This window comes from Phaenicophaeus curvirostris, chromosome Z (genome assembly GCF_032191515.1).
Source record: "Phaenicophaeus curvirostris isolate KB17595 chromosome Z, BPBGC_Pcur_1.0, whole genome shotgun sequence".
Lineage (NCBI taxonomy): Eukaryota > Metazoa > Chordata > Aves > Cuculiformes > Cuculidae > Phaenicophaeus > Phaenicophaeus curvirostris.
This window is the reverse complement of record NC_091431.1, coordinates 50858456-50877522: the sequence shown is the minus strand read 5'-3', so window position 1 is coordinate 50877522 and position 19067 is coordinate 50858456.

The following is a 19067-nucleotide window of genomic DNA, read 5'->3' as shown; positions in this document are numbered from 1 at the left end:
GTAGGGCTACCTTTATTCACCTGCTTCTTGCAGCCGCTGATGTAATGTACCATTTCCATGTAAGCTCAAAAATCACAGTATGTTACAGGGCTATTTTCACATGGACTCTGCCTTTTACTGCAAAGGCAATCAGATAATGTAGTCCTGCACAGCTCATTAAGTACCATTCTGGCCAGAAGCTGCCAGGACCAAATCCTTGAACTCCAGAGGGTGGCCTATGTGGGCAGGCAAGAGGCAAATCTGCATCTATTCCTATCCTAACTGAAAGGAAATGGGCAACTTGACTTCTTCAAAGCACTTTGTGAAAAGGGTAAAGCTCTGATGTGAACTGTAGGCACTAAAAGATGTTAGAATTAAAATACGCAGTTTCAGACCTAAGTTGTGCTCCACTGCATTTTCTCATTGGAAAGGTACATCTTATTGTCTAAGGATGCTGCCTGCTTGTAGAGGGATGGGGTCAGGAAGGCCAAGACACACATGGAGCTGAACTTGGCAAGGGAAGTGAAGACTAACCAGAAGGTCTTCTATAGGTCTGTCAACCAGAAAAGGAAGGCTAAAAATAGCGTACCTCAACTCATAAATGAAAATGGTGACTTCATATCAACAGACAAGGAAAAGACTGAGGTACTGAACAAATTTTTGGCCTCAGTCTTCACTGACAACCACTCTCCTCACCCCTCTGGGTCAATGGACAACAAGATGGGAATCAGGGGTAAAGCTCTGCTCACTAGGACCTAAGCATATATCTATGGGACCTGATGAGATGCATTTCAGAGTCCTGAGGGAATTGGCTGATGTGGTTGGCAAGCCACTCTCCATAATGTTTGAAAAGCCATGGCAGTTGGGTGAAGTCCCTGGTGACTGGAAGAAGGGTAACGTTGTGCCCATTTTTAAAAAAAGGGTAGAAAGGATGACTGTGGGAAATACCGCCCTGTCAACCTCACCTCCATGCCTGAGAAGATCATGGAGCAGGTTGTCCTAGAAGCATGCCAAGGCACATGTAGGACAGGGGAGTGATGCAAGACAGCCAGCATGGCTTCACCAAGGGCAAGTCTTGCCTGACCAGCTTAGTGGTGTCCTATGATGTTGTGACTGCATCAGTGGACATGGGAAAAGCAATGGATGCAATCTAGCTGGACTTCTGTAAAGCCTTTAATACAGGCCCCCACAAAAGCCTTCTCTCCAAACTGGAATGTTCGGTCAGTAAGGAATTGGTTGGATGCTCACATCCAGAAAGTAGTGGTCAATGGCTCGATGTCCACATGGAGACAAGTCCTCAGGGGACTGTACTGAAACCAGTGCTGTTTAATATTTTCATCACTGATATAGACAGTGGGATTAAGTGCACCCTCAGCAAGTTTGCAGATGACACCAAGCTGATAGGAATGGTTGGACTCGATGATCTGGTGGGTCTCTTCCAACCTGGTTATTCTATGATTCTCTGAGTGGTGCAGTTGTCACGCCAGGAGGATGGGATGTCATCCAGAGGGACCAGAAAGCTGGAGAAGTGGGCCTGTGTGAACCTTATGAGGTTCTACACCTGGGTCAGCACGATCTGTGGTTTGAATATAGGCTGGGAGATGACATGATTGAGAGCAGCCCTGTGGAGGAGTAATTGAGGCTGCTGCTCAACATGAGAATGCGTGCTTGCAGCCAGAAGGCCAACCATATCCTGGGCTGCATTGAAATAAGTGTGGCAAGCAGGCCAAGGGAGGTGATTCTCCATCTTTACTCCACTCTTGTGAGACCCCACCTTTAGTATTGGGTCCAGTTCTGGAAGGCCTTACATAAGAAGGATATGGAGCCGCTGGAATGGGTCCAGAGGAGGGCTGCAAAGATGAGCTGGAGCACCTCTGCTAGGCAGGCAGGCTGAGAGAGTTAGGGTTGTTGAGCCTGGAGAAAAGACGACTCCAGGGGCCCCTTTTAGCGGCCTTCCACTACCTGATAGGGGGCTACAGGAAAGCTGGTGAAGGACTTCTTATAAGGGTATGTAGTAACAGGATGAGGGGGAAAGGCTTTGAATTGAAAGAAGGAAGACTTAGATTACACGTTAGGAAGACATTCTTCACAATGAGGGTGGTGAGGCACTGGAACTGGTTGCCCAGGGAAGCTGTGAAAGTCCCTACCCTGGAGGTGTTCAAGGCCAGGTTGGATGGGGCCCTGGGCAGCCTAATCTAGTGGGAGGTGTCCCTGCTCAGAGCAGGGGCATTGGACCTGGATGATATTTAAGATCCCTTCCAACCCAGACCATTCTATGATTCTGTGATTCTGTGATTAATGTATTGTCTCTTTCATTTCAGGTAATGCTTTTGTTTGTATCAAGATGGTTTCACTTGATGTGTATAAGTGAACAAGGACCTGAGCTGGAGGATGGTACTTTCTGAAAAAGCAGAGATTTTATCCACTGTCTTGTATTAAGTTTGCAGAATTGCACTATATTCTATCAAAATACCAGCCTAATCTAAGACCTTTGATCTGCGAGTCATATACTTAATTTTAAAAATAATGCATTACAAAGTTTAAGCAGTAAAAAGAGAATGAAAAATGATGCCAGGACTCCAGTTGTATATTGCTAAATGTTTGAGGCAGATGAAAATGGAAGAGGTGGAGTAGGCGTACATCCCTGCCAGCTGTGGGGAATGTGCTGGGGTGCCTCGACTCTCACCACAGTCTATTGTTACGCTGTTCCTTGCCATCAGGCAGCAGCAGACCAGGTGGAGGAATGGAGTATGCAAAATGGGACTTGCATCCATGTGCAGTGGTGCTAAGTTTGAAGGAGAAGGTGGTGTCAGCTGTCACCACAACCAACCGATTTCCAGACAGACCTCTTGGTTGGTTCATGATTCAGCTGCAGGTTTAAGGTCTCAGTTCTGCTCTTCTTTGATCTCATTATAAAGCCAATCAGCTTGTGCTTCTGAATGTGCCCTTTTGTTGCCCATGTTCTTGGTGGGCCCTTGGCATGGACTGATGAGTTGCTGTTGCAGCCACCTCTGTCCCTACTCCTTGTTCCTCTGGCTGAGGTAGTTACACTTGCAAGTACAGGTGGCATCCCAATCCAGCTAAACAGAAAACTGACACCTGGTTCCTGCACATTTTATGTTGAAAAGAAGGGAGGACTTCAGCTGCAGGGTTGTTTGCCAGCAAAAGGTAGGGAATAGTGGAAGAAAGACAAGATGATTTGTAGGAGGCGTGGACAGCAAGACTGCTGAAACACAGACTGCCTGGCTAAGGGCAAGGTATCTGGGAGAGCTCTCTTCCTCATACATCTACCACGAGCCCAAACCTGCATGAAAGAGAATGCCACTGTGCATCCTGCCCAAACAAAATACAGGAGCCCAAAGCCTGCAGGAAGGGTCTGGAGGGGTAGGAAGGGTGAGGATACAAAGCTCTGACACTGCCTGCTCTTTCCTCAGGTTGATGCCATGCAGGAGCAACCAAGAGTTGCAGGGAGACCTGGCAGCCCGGCATGTTTAGTTCTGGGTTTGCTCTTCCTACTCCCTCATTCCTCTACCCCAGTGGAATGCAATCTTCATCTGTGGCTGTTTCCAGGTTCCTGATTCTCCTGAGGGGCTGCACAAAGACATGAACGGGGCGGAAGAGAGCTTGAAGCCATCTTTGCCATCACAGTCTTCATAGTCTAGTCAAACCACAGTCTTTTTACAGCAGAAAATCATTTTTTTTGTCTTCCTCCACAGTAAGCTGTGAAAATGGACCTCTTTGGCCCTCTCCTGCTGTCTGCCACTGCATGTCTCATACAATCCACCTTTGCCAGTGAACCATAGACCTCCCCCTGTTCCCTCACAGCTGGGTTGCTTTGTTCAGCTTTCAGTCCCTCCACAAGTTCTGTTCACTTGTGCAGATACAGACTGCTTGCTTGCAGTAGCTGTCACTTCCCGTGTAAAATCAAACTAGCTGCCCTGACAGTGCCCTACGCTGCTTTGGCATGAAGAAAATGAGAGAATCCCTGAAGATAAAAGGGGTCTTTATGATTTAGCTTGGTGCTTCAACAGAGGGTCAAGAGTCTGATCAAAAGTGTCTCCTTTGTCAGGCAATTGCATTGTCTTACCTATGATATGTAAAAGGCTTTTGTGAGTGTGATTTCATGTGTGTGGAAATGCAAATGTTCTCTGTTGTAAGAGTGATCTTAAGCATAGCAATTTCCAGTTTCATGTGATTTGTAGGCTTGAGGCTTACTGTCCTGTATCCTGGTGTGTCTCCTTCTCCATGTGGGTTGCTGGAGCCAGCCCACTGCACTCAGATTTTGGGGGTAGATCTCTGGCTACTCTTTTCTGGTTTTGGGTTTCTTACGAAGTGGTGATGATAGGCCTGACTGATACTTGTTTCTAGCCTTGTGGCAATATGGAGATTCTCCAAAAACTTGTTCAGATGGTGATAATATGCCTTGATCTGTGCATTTTCATAGGTAAATCCTCAGAAGTCTTCCTGGAACTTAATGATTTTTTCCATCAACTTATAACATTTGATCAGGCAATGACAAATGCCAAGTTCTGTGCCCTGACAATTTTTTTAAATAATAGTAATGCTATTGCACATATCACCATCTATGCAAATGCCTTAAAGAGAACTCAGCTACAGGGAAAACATATGGAAGAGAAAATCAGTTGCAGCAGATCAAGCTACAGTTCTTTTCAGCAGGGAATCCAGAGACTGGCTTGTTCTCCCCACCCACCACCCTCCTTTTCATATGGATGGTACATTGCTTGAAAAATAGACACCCCCCCAACCTAATCTAGCCTCCCTGGTGTTGTCTCAAGCTTTCTTAAGGGTGGGGACATCAGTTAGAGTGGCACTGCTAAAAGAACAAGTGCTTGATCTTAGTACATCCACTGGGGTCACATTGTCTTCTTGTTGTCATAGTGCTGCTTTGAAGGAGGTGAATTGCCTGGGGGTGGGTTAAAAGCTCCTTGCTGTGATGTGGAGTTGAAAGTACAGGGCAGCAGTATGCCGGTGTCATGCTAGAGGTCTCCATCCAGTTCCTCCATATTTGAGCAGATCACTGGCCCAGTCTTGGTCTGGTCTTGGGCTGGCCAGGGGTCTTAGCAGCATCCTTTCAGAAACGTGAGTAGTATTTCTGCAGAAATGCAAACCTAAAACACCGTGTATCCAAACAGGACACATCTGATCAGTGAACTCTCTTCTGATGGGTGCTGAGGACACTAGGGCACAGGTTTTTTTTCAAGAAGAGCAAGGAAGCGTTTGCGAAAGGCTGCAAGGTACCACCAAAAGGTCAGTAATTTTAGTTGGAATTCATGCTGTATAGACTGTTTCAGCCAATGTTGACAGCTTGTTTTGAGCCAGCACAGGGATTTTAAACAGAATTAGTGAACTACACCTGGGTGATTTGCTTGGTGCTGTTTGCTCTGGTCTTGCTGCAGCATCTTTGAACCAGTTTTAAGATACCATAAAGCACATCTTGGTTTTAAACTTTCAGCATCCGAGGTTCCTTTTGTTCCTGCACAATGTGTAGCCAATCTCCCTGAGGATCCTGAGGCTTCTGGATTCAAACCTACCTGTTGTCCTACTCCAAAGACAGGCACCTTATTCACAATTAGAGATCCTGCTCCCCTGTTGAGACACTTGAAAGTGAGAGCTTATGTAATGTGAACATATTTCCAGAATTCATAGTCCTTCTGAACTTACAATTCAAGGATAAGAATGTGAAGGAAACCCCAAAAATCCAAACAAATATAACCATGACTTTGCACAGTGCTCCTGTTTTAATTGCATTTCTCTGTAAAGCAGAAATGTGAAAGAAAGTAGCTTTTACCACTAGATGGCATTTAAGGACTGTTTTTTTGGATTTCTAACATAATTTTCTTGCTATCTCCCCACAATTTAGGCTTCAGCACACAAGTGAGATGCTGATATAGAAGCCCACAAACAGAGCTGTAAAGTTGACTTGAATGAGCCATGGAAACCTGCCCTAACACTCCTGAATCTCACTCAAGTTTTTCTGTAGAGTTAGGAAAAAGCAATGCACACAAGAAAAAGGCAGATCTTAGCTTTGTTGAATCAGCTGATGCTGGAAACAACCAGCAAAAATGGCTCAGTGCTGTTCCTTGAGATAACCTGATCTAAGGGCTTGTCAGCACAGCAACAGGGCAAGATTCACCCATTGCCTCTACGGTAATTAATACCCTAGAGAGAGTCACCTGCATCTAAGCTTCTTTGTACCGTTCTCCTTAGGAATCACTGCTGCCAGAAGATATCTGTATTTCTAGTGCTGTAGAGTGAATGGACACCTTAACACAGGCACAAAAGTTACTCCAAAGTTGGAATTCTGTGAACTTGTTATTGATGTTAAGTGCCGAGGAATAAATATGGATGCCCCTTTCTTCCTGTATGAGTGACAGCATTGGCATTGCCTGTATTTTCTTAGTACCAACTGAGCAGCAATTCTCAAACAGCACATGCACATGTAGAACTGTTGCTGTGAGTCACCGTCCACCTGCTAGCCAGGGCACATCACAGGCAGCACCAACCTGAACTCCTTAGCTTAGATACTATTTCTATTTCCATTTTTTATAAAAGCTACTTAACCTTTTTTTTCCCCAGTGGCATAAAGTTGCAAAACCTCTGTCATCATTGCTAAGTGATTACAAATAAACTTGTAAGAACAGTGCTCAGTTGCAAATGCAAAAACAGTTAATGCAGGCAAGAGCTGGAGTAGTAAATACAGGCTGTTTTCTGAAGAGAGCTAAGCTCACTACCAGAGGTTCAGGCTGGAGAACGCCTTCCCTCTCTCCTCTTTCTAGGTACCCATGTGTAGTCTCACTTCCATCTACTCCCAGAAAGAACATCTGCTGCTAATGAGGTGAAAATTATTGCAGCTAACCCTTTCTAGGGTGCTTCAGCCTCCTCTAATGAGTATGACACTGGCATAACCATCATGGTGGATTTATTAGCTTGTGTTATGCATGCCCTCTTGACAGTGCAGCAGTGGGAAAGGTTGTTCTTTTCTTTCTTAGGGTATGCTGTTATGGTACCAATGCCTGTGGTATGCTTGCATCTAAGGAACATACCTTCCTACTCTGCAATTTCGTGGTACCCGTGTGCACTCCCACTTCCATCCACTGCCTCTCTGCACCAGCCCTACTGATGCTTCTCCGGCTCCTCACCCTGGCCTCTGTCAAACTTTAAAGTAACAAGTTCTGCGCACTGACAGACATGTGTGGTTTGCTTACACACTGTGTAGAGGGCCTTTCTCTGCCTGTAGTATACCCCAGAATTCAAGATAACTGTGTTACAGGAAAGAAACACTCAATCGGCCAGTATAGAAGCAGATGGATCATGTGGCAGTGGGGTGGAGAAATGTGCCCACCTCTCCATGGAACATGCAGATGCTGCACCTATTTGATGTATGATACTTAAATACTAGCTGAGCAAGTTGCAATCTTTCCACTTTCCTCCTTCACAGTCATGCTACTGGTTATGTAATTTTTTTAGTTCTTGTTTTAATGAAGAATCAAAAGGAACACAGAGATATTGGATGGTGTGCCAGTGCAGATTTGTAACAGATTGTAAACAAATTGGTGACAATTAAAAGACTCTCTTTAAGGAGTTTTTTTCTTCTAAAAGTAGTCCTTTTTCAACTGGGTCATTGTGGCAAAAAGATATAGAGATGGTTTTGTGAGGAAGGTGGGAAGCAACCTCATCACTAGGTTAGTTAAAATGGCAGCTTTGTTCAACTGACTCATATTTCGTAAGAAATTTTATGGATGTATTATCAGGTAGTTAAAAAATAACTGGAGTAGTGATCGCAGAACTGCTGTAGTCATTTGTAGCTGTGGTGACATGCATGTAGGTATTCCTATTGCAGTGGGCTATGTTGAGACCCTAAGAAAAAATCAGGTATGACCTGTTTTAATAGGTATGCCACAGGAATTACCTGATCTTCCACTGGAAGCCTGATGGATTAAAATTATCTCAGCAGCTTTATGATCTGAATAAGAGTAAAATTGGATTTAATCTAGTTAAAACAAAACCACAATTATTTTTAATTTTTACTATTAATTGTTAGAGAATTAAATGAGATCTAAATGAAACTCAGCATCCAGGCTATCAGTGGCTTTGATATAAAGCCATATTTTTAATTTTCACATTTCTTTGGGCTGAGCCATAGGCAATACATCTGATTTTTATCTAGTATGAACTTCTTTCTGTAAAAAAAAATACTCTCTTTCCTATTCTGGGGTAAAGTAACATTTAGGATTGCGGGTTTTTAGCTGTTTTTCATTCTCAAAAGCCTCTTGAGTCTGATTCATTCCCTGTATACAGAACAGCCTCCGTCTCTTTGGAATGAAACAAAAGTTGTGTCAAATAAGCAATGTTCAACATGATATCCTGTTGCCAATTATGCCCCTGCGCTTCTCTTGTGGTTTATCCTCTGGGGGATGGTGTGTCCTGGAAGAGAACATTCAGTTTGTAGTTTTTTGGAGTTCTCCCTCTGAAACAAGACCTTTCATTATAAACTTTAAAAAGGCATTTGTGGATGCGCTGTAGGAATTTGTCACTGCATTTAACTGTAGAATTGTATTTGCATGTCACACACGCACTTTTGAATCTAAGAGTGGTTAGTGCTTTTATCATGCAAAACCCAAATATTTTTGAGTCATTCTATTTAGAGGAACTTACCCTATCCTCCCTGTAATCCTCATAAGAAATATTTATTTCATCTTCCCAAAACATTCCATCTAGCTCTAAAACAGATCACGAACCATGTTTATAGCTAGGAGGACACACATCATGCCTAGAAAGGTGATCCTCTTTAAGGGTCACATCATGACTTTGGGTCAGTAGCTGAGCTCCAGAACACCTCTAAAAGCGCTCTGAAAGGCCAGAGAAGGGAGGTGTAGCAGGTGTTTTGGAGGCATCGCTCTGCATTGTGGTGAAACTTATGTTGTCTTTCTTTTCTTAACACTCTGCTTACTTGGCCTCCCAAACATCAATAAACCATGAAAATCAGCATTTCTTCAGTATGAGCAGAGCCTTGCAAAAGTTCTCTTCTTGCTATCTGTTAGAAAAGAACAGCGAGTAAACAGGAATGCATCTGTGTTTTGAAAGCAGGAGGGCTAGCAGTGAAAATTCCCCCATGACTATGGTTTCAAAGCAGTTCTCAACTCAAACATTTTTTTCTCTTCCTCAGAGGCTTTTAAAATGGTTTCTTTCCACATAGAGAGCAGTTGCAAACCAGTTGCTTCCAAACCTGCAGATTACCCAGACCCTTCTCTTAAAATGGTAATTCTTGGCTGTCTATTTCTAAGGCACTTCCCTGGATTTTTCATGGAATCATAGAACAGCCTAGGTTGGAAAGAGTATCAAAAGATCTTCTAGTCCAAATTTTTGTGGGAAAGGCAGCCTAGATGAGATTATCTAGCAGCTTTTCTAATTGCATATTGAAAACCTACAGCAATGGCGATTCTACCATGTCCCTGGGGACACGGTTTCAGTGATTGATTATTCTCATTCACAGTTGTCCTGTAAATAAAATACAAAACTAATTTAGTGTTTAAGTACTCGGTGTTCCTTAATACACCTCTGAGATACCGGACTACAGTGGTTGAAAATATGATAGTTCCAGGCTGTTCAAAAGGACCTCTTGATCCTGTTAGGTTCTGGTAAACTACAATCCAAGCACGTGCTGCCAGCATGATTTTCCAAGGAGATGTGAACTTGCTTTGCCCCTCAGGATGAACACCAACCCCTGGCGTGTGAGCCCAGGTGGGACAGCAGCAGTTCTAATGGGGTCATTTTGTAGTCAGGCTTGTATTTTCTATTGTAGCCTGACAGGCACTGGTTGAAAGAGTCAAAAAAAAGGCTGGGGCAGTGGTAGATGGAAAAAAAATTGCTATTCGTATGATCAGTGGCCTTTGATGTGCAAAGATATCCCAGAACCCAATAGATCAGAAGGATCAGTTCCCCTGAAATGCCCCACAAGTGTAGGAGTTTGACAAAAACACCACAGGGCAATATGTGGAAGAACACAAAGGTGCGCAAGGGTGTCAGTAGCTGAAAGAAGGCGTGCTTTACATGCATAGGGCATGGCCAGTCATTGCATACCTCATATAAGCGTGTGTGAGATGGTACAAATAGTTCTGTATGCTTTGACTGAAAACATTTGTCTCCATTATGTAAGATTCCAGCACCAGACTGGGTTGGGGTTTTTTTTTTTTTTCAAAATAAAAATGTTGGGCGGCTTGAAATCCAGCTTTGCTCTAAGAAGCTGCAAATCATTAACGTTCAGTGCAATGTGCAGATCTTATCAGTGCTCATAACTCACTTTTTCAGCCATCGTGTTACTGGGACATGGCACTCTCTGACAAGTTACTATTCTTCTCTGTGACTGAGAAGATGTTTTCAGCAACTTTGTGAATAAAATTCTCCATGGATATACAGGAAATCTGTGATCAAGGAGATGTCTACAAAGCCCTTTCCCCTACTGATTTCTCAGTTAAATCCTTTGAAATAAAATGTTTTAAAACTGAGAGCCTTGGAAGGTTCTTTAGATGATGTTTCGCCTTGGAATCCAGTAAGGCAGCATCTACATTTTTCTGAGGAGGTTTTCAGGTGAAGTGAACCATAAGATTGCTACCAAGTAAACATTCATCTTTACTTAGAAATGGCCTCATTACTCAGCAGGTCATACATTCATTACTGGTTCTCGTCTTGGGAGCTTGCAGAGTCACCTGGTGTCTCGTCTAAGTGTTTTAGCAGTGGCCAAATGGGTATTAATGATTGGCCCTAATAGGGCCACATTGTAAGATTTTATTTGAATGCCACAGAGTAACTGGGTCATCTAGAACTGACCTTCCCAAAAATGTCACCACAGCATGCAACTATTGAGAGAGTTAGGCATTGCTGTTTTGATTAGTCATTTTATGACTCTGTCTCTAAATCCATCCATTCAGCCTATTTTTGGCTTAAAGCCAACACCTGCTGCTCAGGCTGGGAACTGCCTTCTCTTAGAAAGACCAAAGGAAATGTTGATTTGCGCCGTGTCCATTTGAATCAAAGATCAGCAGGGGAGAATTTCTTCCAATCACAACTGAATTTGAGGCTGTGGGTGACAGGTAGGCCACTGCTGTAGCTTGTAATGACTCTAGTTAAATCCCCAGCTGCATACTTTAATTGCAAGTTAAATTAAGATATTGTACAAAGAGGGTTCCAAATGTAGGTGTCTTCCTTTCTTAAAATAATCCTTAGAAAGCAGTCATGTGCCAAAAGCTCTGTGATGTGGTCACATCTGACTCTAGCTTTGACATTAGCGTGATGCTGCCTGTTGAGGTAGCCGTCACTGGAGTCATTGCTGTTACTCAGAAGTGTAGTTGGACTCCTGATTAAATACAGAGGTCACAATTATAAAAGATGGGTTACCTATTTTGGTGACTGATATCAGAAAAATGTGGTGGTCTTCACTTTACAGCAATTATTTCCATATAGTCTGTGTCTGATTATAGGCTCATAGGATAATTCAAGTTGGAAGGGATCTTTAGAGGACCCTAGTGCAACCTCCTGCTGAGAGCAGGATCAGCTACAAAGTTAAAGCAGGTTATGCAGGATTTGCCAAGTTATTTCTATGTGCATCAGTCTCTGCAAGAGTTTTGTGTAAGTTATCTTTCTTTTGATCCTTGCCCTCACTTCTTTCCTCTTGCCTACTCTGGGGATCATGTGCAGATGTTACATTCAACAAGACAGTTTCCTAAGTTTGTACTAAATTTTTAATGTATGTGTTAGCTAAAACCTGGAAAACATAACTCAAAATGCCCCTGTGCTCATTCATACCTAATGGAGTATGTTCAGTTCATCCACATTCTTGCCTCATCACCTTTCTTCAGGCTTAGATAGGATCTCACACAGTAGTTTTCAATTTCTGCATTAAAAGCTTTTATAATAATGTACTGTATTTCTTGCCATGTAGCTGTCATTTTAATTTGAATGTCTCAAAGGAAATAGTTTTTTTTTACAGCATAATTATGTTTCTGAGCTGCACACTAGGATCAGGTCTGGAGCAACTGGCTTGACAGCTCTTTCACATATATATTTTTCATGTTTTGAAATGCAAACTTCCTGTTTAATTTCTGTGTGATCAAAGGTGTCTGTTGTTGACAACTCAGTCCAGCTTGGCAGTTGGTTACAGAATTGTATGCATTTGCTACCCTATTTCCACCACAGCCTGCCACATCATTAATCTTCCTTCGAAAGATCTTAAACAGATGCTTTTATACTTTTAGGCACTTCAGAGAGATACCTCCAGTTATTAAGCTATGGATGATACATCTTTGACATAATACCAGAAGAAACTTTTCCAAATGAACACCAATCCTTCCTGTCCGTGCAGGAATTGCTCTTCGAACAAACTGGTGAAGGAGCTCCACACTGAAGCAGACTGGGCCCCCTCCCCTCCTACCTCAAAGAGCTCAGCTCTTTGAGCTTGCAAATGTAGTGCTCATGCTGAAAGCTGCCAGTGCTGGAAGCTAAGGGCAAGTAGTCAGACAATTTTGCCAGTTCTTCAGATTCTGTATACCAAGCACACTCTCCTTTTGGGCTGAAAGTATGACTCAGAACTATGTGAGGAAGTATTTCAAGATCCTCATGAGTCTTAATCACTATCCTCCACCAGATGTCAGGGAGCTTTCAAACTTTTTCAGAGGCAAAACTTCAGTCCTTGTACATCCACTCAGGGCTAATTAAAATATGGTCTGGACAAGACCAAAATATACCTAGAATGACTTAGCACAGGAAAGAAAATTGATAGCAAGATAGCTTCTCTGACACGTTTACTTCTCTGCAGACCACAAACGTTCAGAGCTGATGTTGCCAACCTTATGCACAGTAAGTATAATAAGCCAGGCTTTTGTCTCTGTGCTTAGGAGGAATGTTGTTAAAAGATGCAATTACCTTGAATATTTATCTACAGGCCTCAGAAGGCCATTTTGGACAATCAAGGCTGAGCTGTGTTGTTGGCTTGAGTGTACTTTTCTTGCATTCGGCTGCAGGCTGGTGTGGAGAGGTGTGGTAGATTTGTCATTGAGAAAATAAGGACTGCCTTTGTCACCATTCCCTACAGAAAATTTGAAATGGCATCCTGGAAAAAAGCATAGTTTCTGGAACACTTGGTCTACTGGAACTGCATTCAACAACAGGTTACGAGGGATAAGGTTTTTCTTTAATTTGAGTTAGGAAGTGTATTGTGTCTTTCTTTGTTAGTGAGAAATCAAAAATTATACATACTTATAGATACCTGTGAGACCTGTTATTCATAATAGAAATCCTTACATAAAATCCAGCTTCCTCTAGCATTTAAATAACTATTCAAAGTGAGAAGAATCTACATTATTCCATGCAGTGGTTATAAGAGAAATATAAATTACACAGGATTCAAGCTGAAATCTCGTTCTGGTGACTAAGATAATTGTTTCCAGAAGAAGCCCATGCATAAGATGTATGATATCAGAAACGTAACTAATCTTTTTCAAAACCTGTAAATTGTAGACACTCCTTCTCCCTACCTTATCTGCTTCACCAATGCCATCACAAAGTTATCACCCAGCCAGCAGAGGAGGTAGCACTGCAGCGAATATGTGCAAGGAATTGGGAAGCAGATACTATGGTAAAATGTAATTCTGCTATATAAAAAATGTATTTCTTTGGAGACATTTGTATTAAAGTGACAACTACATCCCAAGAAATACAGGACATATTTCTAAATGCTTTTCTAATGTGGAAATTGAAAGTTACTGTGCAAGATCCTATCTAAACCTGAAGAAAAATCTCAGTTTCCAGATCAGCTGAAGAGCATATGGAACAGTTTCCAATTTGTTATGTAGAATTCTAAGATTCTGGCATAAAAGAGCAAAAGATGAAAGATGGCTTCAGTAGCTCTTGGAAGAAGCTGGAAGCTGGCATGAGGGTCAAAAAAAGGAAATGAGGGAAAACCTCTGCATTCCTGATGTGAGCTCTGGGCTATTCCCTTTGGAGTCTGACTGATCTAATTTCACACTTTCTACCTGATTCTTTGTCTTTGCTAAACCCAAAGGCATCACAAGGCAATAGATAAGTAAAAGACGCCTGCAGCTGTGGAACTTCTGTCATATATTCAATTATGTGAATTTATAGCCTTAGCTAATTAGTTGACAAAAATGCAATTCCTTATGGCTTCTTCTTGGGATATTTTCATAGAACCAAGTATGTTTGTTTCTTTTTTCTTTCGTTGCTTAATAATAAAAGGTTTCAGAAAATGTTTTCCAGGAGAATAATGACTATCTGAAATTTGCATTTACTTCTCAATGATCTTTTCAATGGGAACTCACAAACATCTTAACAAAACTCTTCCTATGATTTCTTTTGGGGGGATAGTCACTGCTGCATGTGCTGCCTGTACATATTTGTTTGCACTTGGCTCTTTAGGGAACTGAAAGTGAATACCAGTTTCAAGGATACCTTGATGACTGATAATGCCTGAATATCAACAAATACTGGTCTGGTTTGTTTTTTTTTTTTTTGTCTTAACACCTAAGGAAAAAAAAGCAGATACGAAAGCCCCCAAACACTATGAAATGATGAACAGTTAGTCTGTTGTAAACATTTAGGTGCATTCAGGAAAGAACATTGGAGAAGTAGGCTCACAATATATTTGCAGGATGTTATTTTGTTCCAGTCCTCATCAGTCCATGACACTTGAGAGAGCACAAAGACATCAGCTGAAACCTGAGGGCTTTGTCATACCAACAGCTAAGTAATTAATTTGAATTTTGGAATTACTTTCTTGTTGAGTCGTTGCTTCCAATGACACCTCTGCTGCAACGGCACTGTAAAGCACTTCCACCTTCTACATGCAGCCACACATTCCCATCCCATTGTGCACTCCCTTGTCTGAGTTTGTCTGATCTTTTCTAGCAACAGCCAGGTTGTCTTTATCCTTCACCATTTTACTGTTCTGCTTTGTAGTGCTGCCCTATGAAAACTTGTGTCAGCACAGCTGGGTGATGGGAAGTAATGAGATTGGAACTCTAGAACTGCTGCAGGTTTATGTCAGGGGTGATGACTCAGCCAAGCCTTCCCACAGCAGAAAAAAGAGATTTCAAAATAGTTTGCCCTAACAGCTGCTGCTGCTGTGATGCAGTCAGGCAGGATCTCTAGTACGTGGCTGGATGAATTATCAGAGCCAATGGTTGCTGGAAGTCCCAGAATATACTTATGTTCCCCAGGAGAGGGTTTGGATTTACATCCATAGCCACGTGGTGGAAGTCATGAGTAGGTGCAGTGACTTTCAGCTCAGGGGACTATACCAGTCATGGGGAGACTGGAGCTGGGAACCAGGAGCCTTCCTTGCTTGCTGAGTACAAACAGAGCCCCTGTGAAGCTGGGAAGAAGCTGGGAAGTGCAGTGATTCTCAGGTCTCAGGAGCTGCCTCCAAATATCATCCCTAGTTTCTTAAGCTTTGCTATCTGTTCAATAAATTTATTTTATTCAACCTTTAGATGTGTCCGAGATCTGTTTCAAGTGCAGAAGGTAGCAGGTCCCTGGAGTTGCCTTGCTTGGGAAGGCCTGATTTTGAAAAAGAAAAGATGGTTCCTTTTGATCACCAAGTGCTTCTTGCTAAGTGCCAGGGTTGTTTTGCAACCCAGGAAGACAAGCTGTCAGTAAGAAAGACGGTGAAATGCCTGATTTCCCATCACTAATGGCAAGGCTGCAGCTAATATTTCCTTTTCCAGTCCTGTGGCTTATCTGTGTCCTGTTTCTTTTCTATATCTGCTCTAGAACTATTATGATGGTGATTTCTGGTACTTGATTAGTGACTCAGTGGCTTTTAAGTGATGCTATAGTATAATCTAATCGAAAATGTTTTAATTCTGACCTGAATTCTGTTGGCTTTTTAACTCCACCTTTGTCTAAAATAATGAATACAATATATAGGCACTGAAATGTCATGCACAGTCAATTTAAAAGTATTTTAAATTGAAAAAAATTAGAGCTAATTGAACATAAAATATCTTTCAGCTATTTGAAATAACAGTTCAGATGCACTGAATGCCAACTCCCTTCCTTCTCCTGAGCACAGAAAGTACTTATTTCTTTCAAAGATCAAAATGTCATGAATGTGCCTTCCAGCCACATTTGTTAAGAAACTAACTGAGGGGTGGTTAGAAAGAAACACAAGTTTTAAATGTTCTTCATTGTTTACACTACTTGTATGGTCTTGGAGCTCATTCACCCTAGTCTAGTAAAAAAGAGCAGTTATTACCATGACTTACAAGCAATCAAAAAATATGGAGTGTGTAGGTACCATCCTGAAATTTTCTTGCTCCTTGAAATAAAAATATATTCATAACTGATTAAAAAACCACTTTTGTCATAGGTCTAATCATAACGCAGTAGCAGTAATTGCGTTCTGAACTCAAAACGTTGATGCAGCAGTCAGCAATCTCTGCTCTTGTATCCCAGACTTTATGTTTGCCAGGTACTTGACAGGACACAATCAAGTCTTTCAATAAGTTAAATTAGCCTAGTGTGATCACCTCCTTTGAAAGTTAAATAAGATATAGGGGTTTGAGTAGAGACCTCTACAAGCTTTGTGATTTGAAAACAATTGCTACTAATTAATATATTTCTTACGAAAGACACAAGACACTTCTTGTTCCCATTGCTTATTCTGTGTGTGTAGTAAAAAGTATGTGAAATGTCAAGGATTGGTTTCATTTAATCAGTATTTGTACTTATGCATCAGTTGCGAGAGATAGCGAGGAGTAGTTTCTTGTTGGCCACTCCCCATAGTGGCAGTATGGATGATACGGGCTTTTTTAGAAGAAAGAGGAGGCAGCTGATGCATCCTTTTGACTGTGGAGCCTGAGACATGACAAAGACTCAGAGGACTGTGAAAAGAAAGTACATGGGAGACAGAAACCCTATCTCTGTTTCTGGTGATTAGTCTCTTGCTCTCAGCCTCTTTGCAAGCAAAATATAGGTGTAAAATGTTTAATCCTATTGATCTTACAATTATGTATGGAGCTTTTGAGGCCACCCATCTTATGGACTTACAAGTCACAAACTTTCAGCTGCCTTGCAAAAGGACATGCTCAGAAGAAAAATAATAGTAAGATGATAAAGAAAAAAGATCTGTGAGGAGTCGGGTAACTCAGATCTCCCGTCCTGCTGAGGATAGAGCAGTTTCCACAGGACCGAAAAGCATCTTGCTGAGAGGAGTGGACAGTTCTGGGTGGCTGGTTTTGGTCACTAAGGCCACCTTGGACTGGAATCCCTCAGGATGTAGCAGGCTGCCATGGTTTTCAGACCTTGGGCTCCAGTGACTTCTCCAGAGTGTATGAGGTACCACACGTGCCTCAGCACACGGCATCAGCTGCTGCAGCATCCTCAGCAAGGCTGGTACAAAGACGACAGCAGAGATGGGACAGCATGGAGGTAATACCTCTGACTGACCTCAATGGGATAAGGTCTTTCAGCCACGTGTTTGCTTTCTGTTTTACTACTGGGCATATTAGTTTGGCCTGCAATCATAACCTGTTTTTACAGCTCCCTGAAGTGGTGTCTGGGGGTATAAATCCTGCTGGAGGCTGGGTTTTTTTGGCAAAGTAGCTGGTCCTACTGCCAGGCTTGTCCATGCTCCCTGTGGGGACAGGATCGTGGAAGAAAATGTCCTTTGAAACATGGCTGCCTTTTGTACTGAAGAGATCTGATTCAGAACTGAGACCAGCAGCAGGTTAACAGTTTCCTTGTGTGATTGGCATGTGGTTCATCAGTCCTGTTTGGTCCCTGGCACCCTCTTAATGAACGATATAAATATTTCCAGTGAATCCCAAGAGTCAATGTCGAGGATAATGAAATGATGCCATACCATTCACGTATTCCTTGGCTTTATGAGCTTGACTGAATTTCCTAAAAAGGGAAGTCTTCTCTGTGTTTTTCCCACCAAAGAACAGCTGTATTTCAGCACAGAGTTTCAGCCCATGGATTTTTTCCATCTTGCAATTGCATTTATTTGATGGATATGAACTCAGGCTTTGGCTTGGATTAGTTCTATATTAGCTATCTGAAATATATTTGCTATTAAAAACAAAATCCTGTACCACTGGATCTACATAGATCTCAAAGTATTAGCTCCTTCCACTTTATTCAACTATCAGCAAAAATAAGTAGACTGAAAAACCTAGTACTGTTACAGCTGAAGGATGATCTCATTTTGTATCCCTGAGCTCATTCTCTGTAAGTCAGCATGGAGGAAAGACGGGTAGGAGATTTTGTATACTTGCCAGGGTCCTTGTTAAAGGCCAATTTATTTTTCATTATTTAACAGACAATGTTGAAAACACAAATACCAGTGGGATAACACTGGTTTATGTAAGTAGCAGTGGGAAAACTGCGGTAAACCAGAGGTGGGACTAATCTCTTAACAGAGAGGAGTGAGTAATACCAGCTGAGTCAGAAAGTGCAAAGTCTCACTAGGTGCTCAGTATGTCCATGAGGAGCAGAGTGTTTCTCCTCCCATAACAGTGGTCGCTACAGGTGGGCAGGACTTACGTGAGCAGTGAATCCTTGGCGCACTGGAACCTATGAGGACAATAAGGACTAATAAAGGCATTTTTGAGAAGATAAGGCAAGCGAAGGGACTGCTTGAATTTTTAATGAAAACTGACAAAGTAGCTTTTCAGCTAAGTAATTACAACTATCACTGAACAATATATTACCAGGGTTAAAAAGACTCCACAGCAATCCTGTGAAAAAGAATTACTACTATGCATTTATTTAAAATGACCAGATAACCTGCTCAAGAGTGCTATTAATCCACAAACAACATTAGCTAGAACAAGAGACCTATTTTCAACACTCTATTAAGAGTATGCAGCATCAGAACAGAGTTAAAATGCCATTTCTCAGTGGAGCCATTTGCCTTACAGTATGTGCAGCTTGCAGCTTTGAATTGTTCCTTGTTTCTTCAGCTTTCCTGTGAAGTCCACTTAAATAGATGATGAGAGGGATGTTGATTCTTTGTCTTTTTCCTAGATATTAATATCAAAGAAAAGAAAACAAGT